At 33.8% G+C, this 14,032-nt stretch overlaps 1 long non-coding RNA gene across 1 annotated transcript in view; it reads left to right on the plus strand.

Annotated features, from left to right (window-relative positions):
• The window catches only part of LOC309647960, a 675,074-nt gene continuing 661,042 nt past the window's right edge, over nucleotides 1-14,032 (plus strand). Inside the window, exon 1 of the long non-coding RNA XR_014256417.1 lies at nucleotides 1-130. This is a non-coding gene — a long non-coding RNA (uncharacterized lncRNA). The remainder of the gene's footprint in view (nucleotides 131-14,032) is intronic.

Below are 14,032 nucleotides of genomic sequence, written 5' to 3' on the forward strand. Positions count from 1 at the left end.
GGGAGACACAAGAGGGAGGAGATATGGGGATATATGCATATGTATAGCTGATTCACTTTGTTATAAAGCAGAAACTAACACACCATTGTAAACCAATTATACTCCAATAAAGATGTTAAAAAAAATAAGCGTATGGGGAGGGATGAGTACAAAGAAAGGAAACTACAGAAATTGTCACATCTCCGCACATGGAACAATGTTTCTGTTCCTACATGTTGTTATCTCAGAAGATTTGCCATTCAAATTTACAGAGAAGTCAAAATAATTTTTGATACAAATAAATGAAAACCAAAATTGTGAGTTATGCTCTTTTCTGACAGGAACATCTATATCATATGCATTAGTAGGATATGTTTAACAAAGATTATTAAATGTGTACTATGTACATATGTACCAAATACTAAATGAATTTGCTATTAAATTAGTATTTTGGGGGGAACTCCCTGGCAGACCAGTGGTTAGGACTCCACACTTTTATTGCTGAGGGCCCAGGTTTGATCTCTGTTCAGGAACTAAGATCCCACAAGTTGTATGGCATGGCGAGGCCAAGAAAAATAAATAAATATTTTTAAATCAAAAATTTTTATTTTTTAGGTAAGACTGTAGGTTGTACTCACTTATTAATGTTTATTGAGTGTTTGTACACTTCTCAAGAGACACAGGGAGCATTTTTTTTTGGGGGGGGCAGCATTTTTTTGTTTAACTTCATTCCTATCTTGAGACTTCCCATTTTGGCTATGATGCATCAGATATATTTTAGGAATATTTGAAGAAATGTCCCATTATGGAAAGATGTCCTTAAAATTTGCATAATTGTACTGTATAAACATTCACAATATTTATAATTATTTTTATTGTGATAATAGCAAAAAATTATAATATACATATTATTTATGTTTTAGAGTTATAATATTCATATAACTAGATTTGAGTCAATAAAAGATAGGTTGAATCAAAATAAAGCAGCAAAGAATAACATTTTCAATTCTGTATGCTGTTTCTACCACTGTTTAATAATGTATCACTTATTTACCAGGCTGGAAGGGGAAGGAGTGAGAGTTGTAAAATGGTAAGGCCAAGTCACAGTAGAAATCAGAAGTATGTCTTTCTCACAGTCTATCCTATGTAATTTTGAAAACTCTCAGTATTCTCATTCTTCACTCTTCCTGTCATCCATTGATGACAATGTCAACAGCAGCAACTCAATAGCTGGTGCCCACTGAAGTTATCAGTACTGATGAAGACTACCAATATCTTTGTCAACAGTGTTGGACATGCCAAAGAAGCTAATAGTTATACTGGGTGCTGTCTTCTGATGATACTGATGTTGAAAACACTAACCTTCAATGCTGCAGAAATTGTCAGAAATACTAACACCATTTTGCTCTCTCAAAGTTGCATAGATTGTGCAATGGCATGTAAAAACAAAGAATTGTTTTCTTGCTCTTTTATTACAGGCTTCTCAGGTTTTTTTTGGCTGAGCTGCACAGCTTGTGGGATCTTAGATCCCCAACCAGGGATTGAACCTGGGCCCTCGGCATTGAAAGCTCAGAGTCCTAACTACCGGACTGCCAGGGAATTCCCCAGGTTTCTCAATTTAAGATTAATTCATGACTTTAGGAGATTGAAACACTGTCAGTCACTGAGTGCTAGGCACTGTGATGCCCTGAGAATTAACACTTCTTTCCAAGTTAGACACATTTTTTAACTACACTTATGCTACTGCAGTCTTCTCTAAATGATTTAGCTCTCAAGACCCCTTTTATTCCCATATGTAAAAATAACGAGGATGGGGGTAGGGCAGGAAGACATGCCACTAATCCTCATACTTGCCTAGACATGCCTAAACTCTGGGAAAAATATACATTAGGATGAACATGAGACCCTGTTACAATGAGTTTTATTTACTTTCCAAAATTATTTACAAGGTCTCATAAACATCAAACATTTAATCTATCAAAAAAATAGCAACATAATCTCCATAAATTTAATCTGCAGCCTGTAACTCTTTTTAAAAGAGTTCCTCAGCCAGATGACATAAAGGTAGTATGACCACAAGACATCTCAAAATTGAAATTGGAAGGGCCAATGCATGCACTATTAGTAACTTTTCAGACCATCTGGGCTAAATTCTTAAATATGCATATGTAACTGAAATTTGTGTTATGATTTCATGTAAATTGGAAACTTCAAGACTTGAGCCAAGATCTAACCCATATTAATCTGGAGATAAACAACATAATTTCTTTGTGAAATATTGCAGAACAGATATTATGTTAGATAAAATAGTAAATCTTTCATTTGATATTTAAATAATGGATAAATTAGGAGTAAATCCTACTCAACTTAAAGCCATATTGTCTGAAAAAATGATCTACCTTATGTATTATTAGATAAATCTGAAGGTAATCTGTGGATTGTTACAAATAAAAACAAAGACTTAATTTTCTTTCTCTGATTTTTGAAATGAAGTTTGTAGAAGAAAGACGGCTTTGTACCACAGAACCAACCACAGCCTTCTGAAAAATATTGGTGACCTGGAGGCAAGTGTCTGGGAATCTTAAAACTGTGCAAATCATAACACATCTAGTAAGTGTTTCAGGAATGATTTTCAGAGGGTTATAAAATATAAACAATTAAAATTTTGTTGTGATTTAGTAAATGTGTAAAAATTAAAATAGATTCCTCAGAATTATCATCACTAAAGTGCTTGGCATTGTGTGATTTAATATGGAATGACCTAATATTAATAGCTAGAATACATATATAAAGCAAATTCTGGCTGAAAAGATGGTAGGAGGAATACATTTCATATTACCTTAGAAAAACTATTCCTGAGTTCAGCTTTTGCTATATATATTTTGTATATGTTGATAAAGAAATTCCTATAGTGGGACCCACAAAATGAAGCCTGCCCCAGTGGTCCCACCCACACCACAAATCTAATCCTAAATCAACCTGCATTCAGGAGAAATGTCTCACTGTCTAGGAGAACTAACATACACCAATCACAATCCTTCAACTCAGCTCTAACTAGCTCAGTTTTCCCTAGAAAACAGGACTTGCTAACTTTACCAGGAAATCCTCAAACTTCTAGTCAACCATGCCTTGTTTCTGCACTGCTGCTTCGAATGCTCTATAAAACTTGCTCTTGCCCAAAATCCTTAGGGAAATCTGCTCCTCTGTTTGTGAGGCACCATACTCCCCCAATCCATGGATTATTTTCCCTTAAATTAAAGGACACCAAACTCATTGCTAAATTGTAACATTTTTGTCATTTGACAATGTAATGAGTTCATTTGAAAAAAATTCTAATTCAAGATTAGATGAGGTGACCATTTACCTCCCGATAAGAGAAATATACATTGCAAATAAATAATTATTACTTAAAAGTTTTACTTAAAGAATACGATTTATCAAATAAACACAAAAATATTTGTACCCTAAATTCTAATATTCTGTTTAGTTACATAATTACATTGTATAAGCACATGAAATATTTCTGTGTTATAATTTAATAACTTGAATCTTGAAATTCTTTGGAGGGCTAGTCCAAGTATGTTTGTGGCTCGTCTACTCATCTCAGATTTTGTTTCCAGTCTAGGAGCCGTTAAGGAGCTTGTAGCAAAATATAAATCAACTAAGTCACTAGTTCACCAAGTTCACAGGACTTTCCTATCATGTTGTTTAGCAAGATATTCTCGAAGAAGGAAGCAGTGCATGGATTGACGTTCTGGTTGAAACTTCTCTCCATGCATCTGCAGTCTGAGTAGAACTATATGCGTTACCTTTGCCTTTTTCTACTCCACTTACTTCAGTAGTGGCATACTTCCCTTTGACAACTTACAAGAAACTTAACTTCTACATAGACTTCATTCCTTATTCTTTCTAGTAGATTTCTCCTTTTCAATAAGCTTTGATATATGGTCTATAGAGTAAGTTTAGAATTTAAAAGCACCATTTCTACTTAGGAGCTCATAGCTCCTTTTCATGTGGTATGATAATGAGACTTTGATTTTATTCAGTAAGCCGTTCATGCTAGCTTAGCCACTACATTTCTCATAGAGTATTTTTGAAATCCACTATTGATATAAAGAAGTACTGCTGTAGTACCCCAAAATGATCTTGAAAGCTTAAAATAATTTGTCTGTGGTTAAATAAAAATAAGAGACATATGGGATAAATGAGCTTTCAATACAGTTTTATGCGTATAAAAGCATAGGAGCATTCTTTTGGATGAGGGTCCTGCCAAAGCTGAACACATTAAGGAAAGCTTGAATTGTACAATAGCATGTTTCCGAATTTATATATTTCTTTATTCTTGTCTTAGATGAGAGAGCAACGTGATCAGTGGAACTACTATAGATAATGCAGCTAAGAAATATATATTATGTATATGTGTATACATAATATATATACACACACATAAACTTGAAACATTAGATAGTATGTCCAGTATTCCTTTCTTCATTATACATATTATAAGTGTATACATGTACAAATGCATTACACATATATAAGAAAGTGCATTTATACATTTATTCATTTGCATTCAATTTTTTGTTAAGTGAAGTATTACATACATAACCTTGAAATTTGTTTCCATATTAAAGTGTCACTTCAAAAGATCTACCATATAATGGATTGTTTGCCTCATTTTCTATGTCTGTATTCTATTAGACTGATTTTTTACAGGCAAATTTCAAAATTAGAAAAAAACAAATCAGACTACCTCATCTCTATATAGTAAATGGTTTGGGTCCTGTTTCTTTCATTTTACATAAATATAGGACAGGGGAATAAGCCATTTCTCTAAATGATTCTTTTATCAAATGCTCCACCTATTATAGAAGAGAATGAGTCCCAGGATTAGAAAGCTTGACTGTAGTATCACTGTTTAATGTGTACACACACACACACACACACACACACACACACACTCCAACCAGTAATTACTTCCTATTGTTGAGAAATTTTCTTCCTGTCTAAACAGTGGATGCTGACCCAGTGAAATTTTTTTTCATTGTTTGGTAGATTGTATTTCCATTTACCCATACATGGTCACTCATCTGACAAGAGCAGGTCCTATTATTCAATATAGCTTTTAAGAACATGGAAACTAAGAATTCCAAAATGACAAGAAACCATTTAATTTTAGTTGATTTTATGACATATCTGGTTTTAGCACTTGTAGCTGCAATAAAACATATGTTAACTCCCTAATAAAACCTGAGTGATGCTGTATCTGTCACCTCTTTCTATGTTGAGAAGTAGTGCACAAGTTATTACCTCGAGAACAGTTGTTCCTGTCTCCTGTGCAGATCCATATCACTCTCAAATTTGCATTCTGATAGAGAAGCAACAAATGTTACTTAAATCACATGAAGTGTGTTAATTATACCAAGCTTTGTGAAATTATGGGTGAGAGATCCAAAAGGAATTCTACAGCTGTCTTTGGTCTCTTGAGCATATCCTGTCAGACCATAGTCTTTGTCACTTATATGATAACCTTAAAATTGCTTTTCTTCTCTTAAGTGGTATTCCCTAAATCTCAGTGATAGGGAAAAGCTCAAACAAAGATAAATAGCAGATGCACTTTGGTGTTATTTAAATAGATAATGTTGATATCTTTAGAGCAACAAGTAAAATTCACTGTTAAAGCTGAATTGAACTGGTAAGTGTATCTTACCAGTTTTACTTAATTATAAATATTTCATCTCATTTTCTTTCTATAGAGTATGAAGGATAGAGGATGGGAAAAGGAAATAAGCTCGGATCCTTTCCCCATGATTATAAAAAGGAGATTCTCTGGAGTCTCACCCTGTACATACCCATCTTTGGCTCTATGTGGAAGAATAAGAGATGGTCCAGTTTTTCTAGATTATATGTATTTGAAAATGGACAACTATATATGGGTGGAAAGTATTTAATATGATTCTTCTTCCTGTCATTTCAGGGAAAAAAAGGTGGAAAAAAAGACACATATTAAAGTGGAATTTTTAAGTTGTACTATTCCCTTTTTTGTTGCAATTTAAAACTTATAGGTTCGGTACAGCAGTATGGGATAGAAGTCTTGGGATCAGTTTCCAGAATTAGACAATGGGCTTGGGTTTGATTCCCTGCTCAATCACTTGCTACCTGTGAGAACTTGGATGAATTAATTAATGTTTCTGTGTCTCAGTCTCCTCACTTGTTATTGACATGATAATGATAGTTACTTCATATGATTGCTATGAGAATTAGAAACGTTAATATGAGTAACATGCTTAGACCAGGGCTTGGCACATGGCAACCACTACCAAAATGTCATCAACTGTTATTACAAGAATCTTGAAGCAGCAATGGTCCCATGTATTACATGGTCCCATGTATTAAGCAGTTACAATGGAGGGACTTCAACTAAGAATTTCTTATGGAGGAATTCTTATTGCACTTATATGCAAAATATTGAATTTCAGTCCCCCACTAGGGGCCATTCTTGACCCTCAGAAAGCAGCAACTCATAGAAAGTCACCCTGTAACTGGGAAAACCTCAACCCATTGGAAATCTATAACACATCAGACCCATCTAGGAGACAAATCTAAACCTTCTGGCTGAAAAATAGCTTGCAGCAGTCTGCTGTCCTTAGTTTACTAATATTTGCAAGAATGGTTTGGATAGCAGTCAATGTCCTAGAGCCACCCACGACCTTGACATTATCATTTTTCTTTGAAGCCTTAATGAGGATTACTGCAAAAGCAGATAGTCTGTAATTTTACACAATGACTTGCTGTTTTACTTGTCATGGAGATTATCATGCTAGAAGCACATCATCTATGCTTCCTAGGGATCATTTTTGAAATTTTAATTGCTTGAATTTGATTTTTAAAACCTCTAATTTTTATATATTCATGCTAAAATCATCTTTTTTAAAATGAAAAATGTATGCATTTTAAATTAAAGAATGTTATAACAAAAAGTATATACTGCACTGCTTAGTACTTTATCATTTACCAAGTGCTTTCATATATGTCCTTTCACTTGATTTAAAAAATAAGCCTATAAGCTATCAAGGGCAGCAATATTTTAACACCATTTAGTGGATGTGGGTGTGGAGCTGGTTATTCTACAAGATGCCCTCATATTTTTAAGTTCACAAAGAGAGTATATGGGAAAACAAAGTCTTAAACAGAAACCACTTGCAACCAAATCCAGGATTCATTTAACTATATCAAATATTTGGGAGAGAGCACTTAAAGATAAACTGTAAATCCTAATATCTGGATGGCTATACTCAAAATCTTAGTCCATTTTAGAAACTAGGTTACTATTCTAATTTTGAAAATGTATGCATATGACATCACTACTTTTAAACTTATTATCTCTAGAAATTCTCATCACAGGGAGTGACAATAATATCTTAAAGAACAAAATGAAGTAGAATAAAGCAACAATTGAATGACAAATTCCTTTATAATAATTTCCCAAGGACCTTCCATTTTCTGTAGAGAAGATACCTGGGCTACATATCCCAATGATTATATATGTATAAAACCATATAGATAAACCAGGCATTTTATGAAATTTGTACAGGCCTTTTATTAGAGTTAGTTGAGAGTGGCATTTTCACTAGCTTCTACTCTTACAGATTAGGTTTACTCCTGGACATCAAGTAATTTTGTTTATTAAAAACGTGATTTGTATTTATTTGGGTTCTGGGTGAGTGGAGTGTTGTTATGTAGAAATGTGAAATTCTATTTCAGAGTGTAATGCTTAGAATCCCTATAAAAATAATCTCAATAGATAATGGGAATACTTTTAAATTTTATTTATTTATTTTTGGCTGCATTGGGTCTTCGCTGCTGTGCGTGGGCTTTCTCTAGTTGTGGCGAGCGAGGGCTACTCTTCATTGCGGTGCGCGGGCATTTCATTGTGGTGGCTTCTCTTGTTGTGGAGCAGGGGCTCTAGGCACATGAGCTTCAGTAGTTGTGGCACACAGGCTTAGTTGCTCCGCAGCGTGTGGGATCTTCCCAGACCAGGGCTTGAAGGCCTGTCCCCTGCATTGGCAGGCAGATTCTTAACCACTGTGCCACCTAGGAAGTCCCGTGGAATATTCTATTGAATATTCTCGTAGTTGGTTCACTTGAAATTACCCTGAACCTACAGTAAAATATAAAAAAATTTCAAACTACATACGAGTATGGCTTGGATTCAGTTAAGAAGATAGGAAAGCATATGGCTGAAATATTTGTCATTTTTAATATATATGAGAAAGATGTAAAAGAATGAAGAGTGGGGAACCACTTTACCTTCAATAATAAATATTATTACCTTCTATTATAAGATTATTATAAAATTATCATTTGGATTCACATTATATGGTGATTAGCTGACTAAGACTTGATAAATATTCTGTAATGAGATAATAAGGTTGTATTGATTTACAAATTATACATATTAGTTATAATTTTTAGCCCATCCCTGTGGAGGCACTGAAAACAAAACCCATGTCTACTGAAATCAAAACCGTCACTATACTCTTTTCCCTTAGCTAATTTATTTTTACATTGAAATATTCATAAGACAGTAAAACATACCAATATTTGATCTATTTATTTTTAAAACATATCAATATTTTTCAACATTATAAAATACCTCTCTTCTCATTTTGTGTGTGTGTGTGTTTGTGTGTGTGTGTATGTGTAAAACTGTGTTTCATTCCTCCTTCTTGAACTCATTGTATAGGAAAGAAATTTGAATTTAAGTCCCAGATTCATTAATTCCCTAATTCCTGTTATTATATCTATACTACTTTCCCCCTCTAAATTGAAAGTGATAATAATATCCAGATTTGGAGTCTCTACTGTCAAATATGAAGATATTAGATTTCTCATATGCTGAATTCATATCCTCTGGGCTTTGCCAGCACTTATAGTTTCCTTGCCTTCAACTGCCCATCCAGCTGCCAACTAATTTGCTCTCCTTCCTGAGAGATTATCATAAGAGTACTTCAGTCAAATGTGCGCTGAATCCTGGCTTGAGTTCTACAGGGAACACCCAATATCTCTCCTGTTAGCTAATACATAAATTCAGACTCCTTTATTCCCTACTCTTCTCAACTTAGTTCAGATCAAAAGGTACATCTTCACAAACAATACCATGAATCTTGTTTTTTAATGCTCACTCTTGTTCCAAGTAACTGTCCAATACAGAGAATTACCATAAGGCAGAAATCAAAATGCAAGACCAGATGCATTAAAAGACAATGAAAGAAAGGAACCCAGAAAGAAAGTGATAATTTTGTCTCAAGTTTTTCTCATAACAACATTATCCCTAATACGGATTCATCACTGTATATTTAATTTTTCCCTTGGCATATTACCTGAAGTTAGAGTGAGGTAGAAGATTGGTAACACTGGTATGAATCAAGTGAGAAAAGTATTTTCTAAATTGAAAATTTAGAATAATGTAAGTCAATTCTATTATGAATAGGGAATAAAAACTGCACTCTCATTCAGTTTGGAAGTATAATTACCTATCTACCATTAAATTATAAAGTTTCTTGATATGACCACTCAGCAAACCCAAGCAGCTCTAGAGTACAGGTATACCTGGCTTTTAGAAAGTTCGCTTTATACCACTTTGCTGTTTTACCAAAGTTCTATATTAGTACCTGTTTTAGATAAGTGAAATGAAGCAAAAGAGAATTTTCACTTTTATGGAAAAAGTTGAACAGTGAAGATGGCATTCAGCATTTGTTTTTCAGGGAGCAGTTATAGAGGCAGTGCACCATGAGCAGAGAGAGGGGTGCCACCAAGCTCCTTCCCTGCAAACTACACTCAGTATCTCAGCATCAAGATCTCTTTGAACTTCTGTGCTTCTGTGAGCTTCTGTGCTTGATCTGGATTTACTTTGTGCATCTGTTAGCAACATGTGTCCTATGGCAATTGCTTCTTTATGCCATTTGGCTTACAAAAGGTTTCATAGAAACACTCTACTTTGCGATAGTGGAAAAAACCTGTATCAAGAAAGTATAGTCAGGGAAAATCAGTACATTCTGTTTGGTTTTAACTGTCTTGTTCTTGCTAGCAGAAGATCCTAATAATCAAGCCTGGGGTCAGGGATGGGATGGTGCCAGCTTTTAAAGATAAAATTTATTTGAGAGAAATAAATGACGTGTTTTCACATAAGACAATGTAAAATAGAAATAAAAAAGAGAAGTAAACAAATTCGATTTGAAAAAAAATGTTCCTAGAAATGTCGTTATTTTTTAGGAAATAGTTTTTTTGAATTCAAATTACTCCATAGTAGAAGAAGTCTCTTGCTAATGTACTGAAGTGTAATTCCCAGTGGTTTGAAGTCTTCTGTAATAATGAAGCCCAAAGTAGTGACCTTATCTTATATTTACAATTTTTTGACTGTTGCAGTCAATGGTGACGTTATTGCCTATGTAATAATGCCTATAAATTGTTACTAGACCACATTCAATTAATGGTGACAAGAAAAATTATGGCAGAACTGTGAATGGAAAGACAACTAGTAGGCATATCATCAAATCTCTGAAGAAAGCTGAAATTACCAATACAATGTCAAAGAATTTTCCAGAAACATAGTCTGAAATAATAAAGAGAAAGCCTAATGTCTGAGACAGATATGTAACACCTATCAGGGAAACTCACTCCCTTCCTCCCAGTATTCATCAATCAAAGCTTTTTAAGACATTAAAATACATATTCTATGAAAACTTTCCCAGATAAGCACTCCAATTTTAAATATAAATTTAACACTCTTGAAACAATCACTTTTTGAAGTATAGATTTTATTGAACTGATATTAAAAACAATATCATTCTGTGTAGACTAGGCTGAAAATTCCTCCAAAAGCGTATATTTGGTTTTTAAAACATTTGCTTTCATTCATACAATTAACTTTTAATATTTTTGTTTCATAACAAACATTGGAATTTCTACAATTTGAAATAAGTTATAATATCTAAACTCTAAAATATAGCATTGTATTTTTAGGGAATAAGAATTGTTCACTTAATCAGATACTAAGTAGGACATAAGTATGATTTTATCTTTCTGGTGTTGCTTATTAATTCTTTCAATTTTACCTCTTATGTAGACTCCTTAATTCCCCAAAGGAAAAATAAGTTCTTTGAAAGAGTGATGTGAAATAGATTTATCTACTTGCAAACAATTCAGGTAGTGTACGGCAATGTGATAAATTTAATGAAAGGTGATAATTTTTAAAGTATTGTAACATGTCCAAATCCTTCCTTGAACTTTCTACACATGTGGCCACATCATATAACTAATTTCATCTAAGCATACCAAAATTAATGGAGAAATATTTTGTAAAAGATAACTTTCAAAATAGCAAAATTGCTTATAAAATTTGATGCTACCTCATATTTTTTATTTTATCACCTGTGAAATATTGAATCATTCTGAACAATACAATCCCTAAATTTTCATGTCATCCACCAAGTCAATCCACTTTTTAAGATCATAGTTTTTAAACAGAAGAAGCTTATTCATGTTGAATTTTATTGTTGAATATATACATTTTAGTCTTTAATAATTTTATTTTTAAAACTCAATAAGGAATGTAATTCTTTTTTTAAAATCTACTGGCCAAATGCCCAACTTTCAAGTAAAACATAAACTGTTATTTAAGATTGTTTAATCAACCTTCTTCTTTTCCATGAAGGAGATCTTTTGGATGTGTCTGGTCACCATGATTTAAATCAGGGACTTTTTTGTACTGAAATCACATTTCCATAGGAGCTAATGAAGTTCTGTCTCTCTTGCTCAATTTGACAACTTACTCTCAGCTCTGCCAACATTACATTAAATTTCTCAGTAGCCTTGCTGACTAGTAGAATTTGGTGTCCTTCATTTGATGTTTGGATTGGAACTAATGACAATTTATCCAGGAGCTGGAAAGATTAGCAATATCTCTTTTGGGGGATTTAGACAAAAAATATGAGAAAAAAAAAAGATAAACTTCAGATTGCCAGCAATTGCTTTCTAAATGGTTCATTTTCTCCTTTATTTTCCTTTTTTTGAACAAATTTAATGCCACATTTTCTGTTCCCATATATGCTGAAATAAGGCAATGAACTATATGACATGCTTGCTATTTAGTTGTCAATCAACATCTCTGCCTACAAAGATCATTGTAGTGCAATATTTGTTAAAATGCACCTTTTCCCTATGCTATTCTTGATCTGCGTTAATATTATGAGCTGTTACTTGTGAAAGATAATAATTTGTTTTTTGCCTCCTTCTTCCAGAATCATTGTTAAATCTGCTCATTGCTGCAAGCTAAGGTCACATAGCACTCACAGTCTTATTATAACTGACAACTACATCTTGGTTTGAACGCCAATTCAATTTACACAGGTTTTCCTTTACACATTTTTCTCATATATTAGGTAAATAGAATGCTCACACAGCCTTAAATCAGTTAAACGGCAGATAGACGTTTTGTTGTACAAGCTACCTCCAAACAGCTCAGCAAACAGCTGTGCCTGGGCTGTAAGAACTCTGATTCCCCTTGGGCAGGAATTTGTCACCATAGTTCACTGAGGGAGGAGTGATATTTTTAACATTCCATATAATCAGTAAAATTTGTTTTTTACGTGTGCTGGTAATTAGTATCAGATACTGGCCCCTGAACTGTCTCTGAGCAAGAATTTCAGACATCTTACTAAGGAGACGATGCTTGTGTTTCAAAAAGATCCTACAAAGCTGCCTGTGCGAATTTACCTCTCAAATCAAAAATGATCACCAGTACTGAGGGTGACAGATTGATCAGTGGCCTCTGGCTCCAGTGACTCTTCTAATGTTCTCCTCATTGCAGGGTTCACAATGCACTTCTCTCCACAACTCCTGACAGCCCCTTCTCTACACTCCTTACTCCATTTTAGCTCCTAGTTGATACCCAGACTTCCTCTCCAGTTTCTGTTACTATCAAATGATTCAGCATTTTATCTGTACCCTTCGCTTTGCCTTTTCCTTCTCATTTCTTCTCTTTGTCCTAAAGAGTCCCTTGGGAAATAAAATAAGAATAATATAATATCATTTTCCCTCCTCCTTATTTTAGCAGGAAGTGGTCAGCATTACAGATTGCAGGTAAGGACAATATTTAATAACAATAATTCATATTTAATACTAATTTAACAACTACTAAGCTATTTGTTAAATATAATATAAATTGACTTATAAAAATCTGAATGTTCACATTTAAATCTTATTTCTCCAGACCACATAAGGTAAGAGGAAAAAAGTTGCATTTCAAAAAAATGCGAATATTTCTCGTATTTCCTCCTAATATACTTTTATGGATATCTATCACTCCCAAACTTTCCCTTTAATCTCCTATAGGTTTATTATTTCTTTGAATATCTAGGATCATCTGAGATACTTTATCCAAAACTACCCGCTCAGCTACCAAAAGGCAACTTCTATTTTACTCCTTTTTCTCTTTTTCTTGAATTTTCTATTCACCAAATGTCACCTTTTCAGTTAGGCCTTCTCCGACACTGCCTATTTAATATCCCTACCCAATTGTCTTAGTCCATTCAGGCTATTCTAATAAAATACCACAGAATGGGTAGTTTATAAAAAGACAGAAGTTTAATGCTCACAGTTTTGGAGGCTGGAAGTCAGGGTGCCAATATAATGGGGTGAAGGCCCTCTACCAGGTCACAGAGTTCTTATTTTGTCCTCACAGGGCAGAAGTGGCTCAGGATCTCTCTGGAGTCTCTTTTAAAAAGCAGTTATCTCATTCATAACAGCTCTACCCTCAGGACTTAATCCCCTCCCTAAAGCCCCAACTCTTAATACCAACTTTTCAGGGCATTAGGATTTCAAGATATGAATTTTGGGGAGATACAAACATACAGGTGATAACACCAGTCACTATCTTACCCAATCTCCTAATATTAACTTAAAGTTGTTTATAGTAATGGCACTTATCATTTAAAAAATTATATTAGTTCTTTGTCTGTTTCCTCCTACTAAACGCATAAACTTTATGAGA

Source organism: Balaenoptera physalus (genome assembly GCF_965194825.1).
Source record: "Balaenoptera physalus genome assembly, chromosome: 18".
NCBI lineage: Eukaryota > Metazoa > Chordata > Mammalia > Artiodactyla > Balaenopteridae > Balaenoptera > Balaenoptera physalus.